At 31.8% G+C, this 7,225-nt stretch overlaps 1 pseudogene; it reads right to left on the reverse strand.

Moving 5' to 3' along the window:
- Positions 1-2,227: 2,227 nt before the first annotated feature.
- Positions 2,228-7,225, reverse strand: LOC143614114 (ACD11 homolog protein-like; annotated as a pseudogene).

Here is a 7,225-nt window from a genome sequence, read left to right on the forward strand (position 1 = left end):
GACTCCAACCGGTTGTGAGCAGGTGACGTTTTGGTTGACCTGAAAGTTGAAGAATAATTTGTTTGTTTCAATAGGAAAAATATTTTTTTAATGTTTTTTATTACTTACCGTGATAAATATGGCGAAATGTCCATGCATTGTCATGTAAATCTCGGGCCACAAGCTCTTGTGCTGGCGGTTGCATGAAAAAATTATATTACAAAAATGTTTGTTATCACATAAAAACACAAATTTTCCAACTTTATGATTGGGTTGATTCAAGTTAAGGTTTTTCTCTAACAAGTCAAACTGGTAGAATTAACAAAATTAGAAGGAAATGGGCCAAATGAGTTGACCGAGTCAAAGTCAACCAACGTCTATTGAAAGGAAGCTGAACTCACAAGAGGCGGAAATATTTTTTCGGTATGCTCGACGAGGAACAGAAAAGCCTCCATGAGTACTAGTATCACTTGCTATCAAAGTTTTGCAAAAAAAACTCGATGTGTGACTTGTGTGCTTTCATTAACAAATCTGACCAAAATATAAATCAATCCATAAAATATATTTTTTTGAAATATTTTAGTGTGAGTTATGTAAGAAAATATTAAAAACTAAATATTGATTTTCTTATTGCTTAAACCCTTTATACTACACAAAAAAGTCATATAAATAAATAAAAAATAGTTCATAAAGTAAACAGTTATACATATGGATTGTAATGATAATGTTCAAGATATATATAATAGGGGTATTATCCATGTTTGCAATATTTTATACAAATATTTGAAGAAAATTAAGAAAATACACATTTTCCCGATGCATACGAGAAAACTTTAAATCTAATTTGAAATCAATTTTATATAAAAAAAATTATGCACTGCTGCACGAATCACAGTTTAAAACAATTTGTACTTTACCATATAAATCCAAATTCTTCGACAATGATGTACCTTTATTTTCTTTAATTTTCAATTACCTGTGACTTTAAAATTTTATTCTAACAAGCCTACAACTTCAATTTTTATATTTCCTAATTTTCTTATTTCACCATTAATGTTAATGAATGAATCGATTATGATTAAATGTAATAAGAAATTGAAGTGACTTAAAAGATAAGGCCCATATATTGAAAATGTTGAAAAAAATGTGAGAATGACTAAGAGATAGACAAGTGACAAGAATATGTATTCTTTTATTAGAATAGATAGATAAGGAGGTGAAAATAAGGAATCCCAAACAGCCCCTAAGTTAGGTTGTTTGAGTTTTTATTAGAAAAAATTGACTTGATAACTGACCTATATGACTTTAGGTTGGTCAGGTTCGTTTTGGTTCGGGCCAGATTTTTCAGTTTTCATGTTTAAATGTAAAATGAAAAATATTTTTTCAAAATTAAGTGCTAAAATCGTCCTTAAGGTTTGTTCGATTATGTAATTTCCGTCAAAAAGTTTCTTTTTTGCAATTGGATCATCGAGGTTTTCCACTTCTTATCAATTACATCCAAATCGTTAACTCCGTCTATTTTTATTGTTAAGTCAAGGGTATTTTGAACAACCATACATAATAGAAGTCCCATTCGAGCCACAAAAGGCAAATGCTAATACTCATATGTGATGTTATCACTATAATATTTTATATCTTTTGTCAATTATCATAGCAACGTGAACTGAAGCTATCATTATTAGGGGAAAAAGCATATCATTGTGACTTATAACCATATAGAATCAGCAACATGTAATAAAGTATCTCTACATAAGCAACTAACACGTGGTTTGCATCATTAGTTATGTTTAGTTAGTGTTTGGTATGTGGTAATCAAGTAAGGAATGAAATGACTCATTCAAAGGTAATGAAAATAAATGTGTTAAATATAAAGATTAAACACATAATCTTCATGCGAATGAAAAAAGAACTCATTTGATCAATAACATTCAAATAAAAGGTTGGGAATCAAACAACTTATATAAAACTAGTACAAAATAACCCTAGTATAAAATTTAGTGATTCTATAACCTCGATGGTCGACTTGTCAACAACTACTCGACATTATCGGCTCATGAAACGAAGGGTCCTGAGTTTTTTATCAGTCAAGTGAAGAGTACAGACACGTAGAGAATGCCACATACTTAAACCTAGCTAACTCTTTAACACAATTTACCAAATCCTAACAAGAACGGCCAACTTGAATTGAAAAATATGAATAATTTCCGACAATTACATAATCCAACATGGGTCATGTATTATAAGAATATCACCAATCCAATGAAATTCCCCTTGAAGTGTACAAATTATCTATGTACTTTATAACTGGCATAGTTGCTATTATATACCTTCTCATCTCATTCTCTGCAGACAGCAGATTCATCTGTCACAAAGTTTCAAGATATCAAAGTCTTATTTAATTACCAATGAAAATCAATACTAAAAAGTTGCTCACCAGTTTCATTTAGACTCAACAGAAGTTGATCTCTAGTAGGAAGAGCATACATTCCAGCATAACCGCGGTTCTAACCGTCCAAGTGTGGTATGGTGCACACGCTTGTTTATAAGCTGATGAAGCTGCTTCATTCAGTGAGATTTGTGGGAAATGGTTATAAGCTACTCAAGCTAGCATTCGATGTTCGATCTGCACACATCACCACCGCTGACCATTGTCGTCATCCGTCACCAATTAGGGTCACCGGTGTTGATGATCTAGGGTGTTGGTAGCAGGAAGTGGTATTTGACGGTGGTAGCGGTGATGGTGGAAGATGGTTCTGCAAACTCAAGAGTTCGGTTTTGGTGAAAGGGGTTACTTAAATCAAACAACTGGGTTGCAAACTGTAGGGGTATAATGGTTTTTTATTCGCATTTAACAGTCAACGAATGATTGACTTAACGGCAGGGCTCAACTGCACCATCTTACAAACTCATGGTGTTCAATGCCCGAAATTGGCCATTAGGGGGCAGCCAACAACACTCATTGCAGTGGCGGACCCAGGATTTTTTGCCAATGGGGTCCCATATTTTCGGTGTTCAAATTTTTCGGGTCGGTCGTTGTTCAGGTCGGGTCGAGGCGAAGAACATAATAAAAAACAATATCATAATAAAACTTTCTTTTCAATCATCACTACCTGAACGGGTCAAAATGGGTCGGGTTGACACATAAACACTTTGTTTTCCCTTTCTTAAACATTTTTGAGATAGAACCTAGATCCACCCTTTCATAAGCATGTGTTGAAAACCATTAACTTAAACTAGTGAATAAAACTGATATTTTAAAGTGTTTGAATGTTTCTAAAGAAAACCATGTATAAAGTTGAAAACAATGATATGTATTTTAGAGGTGTTTGAATGTTTCCAAAGTTATCATTGCAACATTAGCAATCAAATGATTGATTAACACTAAAAATTAACACAAAAAACCAAAAACTGAGCCTTGTAAGACTTGAACCCATGACCTTTCAAAGATAAAACAAGGGACTTTCCACCATACCACATCAACATTAATAGTATGGGTTCCAAGTATTAAATCTTATGGGGTCCTCAAAAAATTTAATATACCGCTTCTAATAAATTTTTAAAAAACATTGGTGTCCCGGGACCCCGATCCACACTATGTGGGTCCGCCCCTGACTCTGTTTACTATAGTGGTACAAACTGCAATTGAATAATGTATTTATTGTTATTTAATATTATTAATATCATGCATTTATTGGTATTTAATATCTTTATTTAATATAATAATGTATTTATTATTAGTATAGTGTATTTATTGTTGTTATTTAATATCAAATTATATTTTTATAGTGTGGTGAACTAATTTTCTTCAAGTATAAAAGTAACATTGCTATGCATAATTCTTTTATTTCAATACACCAAAATATCATAAACATGTCTTCCGTAAATCTTTTTTGTAGTCTTACTCATACTTGCAACTTTCGGTAGGCTACAAATTAATTATTGGTTATCGATCATTCATGTTTTTGCCTTTAACCTTCTTATATATGAGAACTTTTGTGCTCACATGTTACTTTTTTGTATTGCTTTGTACGCATAATTAATTCAGGGAGCATGATGATGATGAGTGAAGGGTGGTGTACAGAAACTTGGAAGCTTAAACCATGTGATCGAAAAACTTGTTATAAGCAATGCCTAGCTAGAAGAGATGCGGTGACGGGACGCTGCATAGGTGGTGAGTATTGTAGATGTACATGGTGGAAATGTGAAGAAGAAGAAGATCCATGTTATCTTATATAATTAAAGAATGACATTTAGAAAGATTGTTTTGGGTATCCATACCAAGAACCAGCTATGCATACACACATGATCAGTGGCGGATGTAGTTATTAGTTAGGGGTAGCATCTGTTACCCCTCAACTTTTTGTCGGCAAGGTAAATTTTTTTTCTTTTGGGTCGATTTTCGTATTTCGCTACTCCTGAGAAAAAATATTACGTTACCCCTACTTGTTTAAAGGCTAAGTGGTTAATCAATTTAAAAGTTCAAATTAAATAAATCCCAAACAAATTTATAGCCCAAAGCAAATAAAAACAACTAATCTTTTTTCCTTTTGTTTGAACGAAAAATATTAAACATAAGTAGACTCAAATAGAAACATGCTCAACAGAATTATCATTTTTTAAAAGTTCAATTCAAATAAAGCTCAAACAAATTTATAGTTCAAAGCAAATAGAAACCAATAACCTTTTTTTTTCTTTTGTTTGAACGATAAACATTAGACACAAATAGTCAGCAGAATCATCATTTCGAGGTCGAAATATTTAATACGGTTTTGGATACACAAATTCAAGGAATTGGAAATAGAATTAGAGCATGTTTGGGATTGAGTTTGAAAAATGCTTATTGGTGTTTTCAAAAAGTCAATAAGTTAAATTGTTTTGTCAGTCACGAAAATCCTTTTTATTTTTACTTTTTGAAAGGGTTAAAATATAGTTTTCTAAATGCCTCAAATTCTAACTTTTAAAAATGGCTTTTTTGAAAAAAGCCAATAAGTATTTTTCAAACTCAATCCCAAACATGCTCTTAATGAGGTCTCAACTAGTTTGTTAAAAAATATGTATGGTTTAAATCTTGAGATTAGTTTTCCAAGTTTGACATATCTAATACAGTGGCAATTTTGGAAATGTATCTGAATGATTTTGATAATGAATAAAGAGGTTGTACTTCGGGTGATACACTTTAAAGGAAGATGATAAATTTGCAAAATTGGCTTAATGTGTGACCTTGCTTTTGTAATGGTGGAAACCAGAAAGCACACCACTTTTTCCTTTAGTTTGTCGATATTAAAGCTAAGCGTTGGTTTTACCGATTGCAACCGCAATTATTGAAATATATTTTTCTAAAATGAAGCTTATCAATATGAGTTTGCGAAAGTGAATGAGTGATGAGTATTTGAATAATGCTTTAATTTGTGCAGTCAAAGAGAAACGTTCAATAAAGTAAAAGAACATATAATGGCTCGATTTCAAAAACCGAATAGGAGAAATTTGCACCCCACATATCATGTTTCTATTTTTTTCGTTTACATTATGTGAAATACGGCAAAAAAAAATAAAATTTTTGAACGTTACCCATGAGATTTATGTCTAGATCCGCCACTGCACATGATATTATTGTTTTTTAGAAATTATTAGTTTTTTTTTACTTTAGTTGATAAACAAAATTAGTTTATAAAACATATTGGTGTTTTTTTTAACTATATATGTTTTAGTTATAAGACATTTCACATAAAAATTGTATTAAAGATATTGAATAACAATAAATGCATGATATTTAATAACAATAAATACATTAAAATCAACCTAGTTCCAATTGTACGATGAGATCTAGACCGTGCCAAACTCTTCAAAACTTATTAGTAAGGCTTTCGGCTGATTTAGTGACTTCACTGTGTCGGTTTTCACATTACAGTCAATTAATTTGCTTAAAGTGCTATAAACGGTTACTGCATGGACAAAATCATTCACCTAAAAACCATCAATAATGAAACCAGATTAAAAATGCAATCTCACTTCTCACAATCTTTTAAGTTATAACATCATAATTCATGGTCAGGTTTGACCGGTTTTGACAGAATTTATGAGCTTACGGTTTTTGAAAAAACTAAACCGAACCAACCAAAACGGTTTTAGAAGTTTAATAAAATGATAGGTTCAGAAAAATATCAAACCTTTCACCCTTTAAAACCTCCCCCCTGGTTTTCCTTTGTTTTCTACCCTTAGAAACTTGGGATACAAACTTTTTACCTTTCCATTTCTTTTTTTCCAAAAAAAAAAAAAACTTGGGAACACATTCACTTTCTAACTTTCCATTCATTTCTTTTCCTTTGTTCCTAGAACTCGGGAACACATCATTAGGTTGTTTCAACTACCATTTAACGCCCTGACAGCCACCGGCTAATTTAATAGCATGTATACCTATTATTATTGAAAATTCTTGCAAATATTATAATTGTTTGATTTCTATATGTGAAAAAATTAATTTAATTTTATAAATTTATAAGCATACAAAAAATGTGTTTTTATTGTATTTAATATTTAGGCCTTTTGTTTTGACCGCAATTCCAAAGCGTAAGCCAAACCGTGAAACTTGGTTTTCCAAACCATTAACAGAACTTGTTAACTAAAACACAACCGATTTAATTTGATTTGAGCGAGTTGGGCAAGTTTAACGGTTTTTCTAACACCCTTAAATGAATCAATTAATATCAGCTATGGTTTTAACTGTTCATGGATGCATTCATACATAAGGTTATTGTTAAGCTAAGGCTTGCAAATAAATTAAGAAACTATCACAATTTTTTTGAGAATAAACAAACCTTAGAGGTGTATTCCATCTCAGTGAACTTGAAAGCAATGCCAAGGGAACCAAACAACACGACGATCAACAATCACGCATCACAAAATGGTTTCAAACGTAATTCAATCGAATCATCCTTGTTAACTGGGCGAACGGTTTGTAATTTGAACCGTTGGTATTATTGTTAATACCGGTCTATACCGTTGTACCAGTTTAAACACAAGATAAATTTTATCGTTTAGACATTAGATCAAAAACTTTTAGTGGCCCATGTTTGCCTCTAATTAAAAATTTTAACATAGTGGCATTTTCTACACCATCAAATTAATCAGTTTACAAATTTTGACTTGAGTGGCACTTTGCTGATACAACCCGGTGGTATTTTGTTAGACTAGGACCTAGGTTTGGTGTGCTAACACCCTTGTCTATGTTAGCCACATAAGGCACCAT

This window comes from Bidens hawaiensis, unplaced genomic scaffold (genome assembly GCF_021521415.1).
Source record: "Bidens hawaiensis isolate Kalapana, Puna unplaced genomic scaffold, B.hawaiensis_p1.1 tig00039042_1, whole genome shotgun sequence".
Taxonomy (NCBI): Eukaryota; Viridiplantae; Streptophyta; class Magnoliopsida; order Asterales; family Asteraceae; genus Bidens; species Bidens hawaiensis.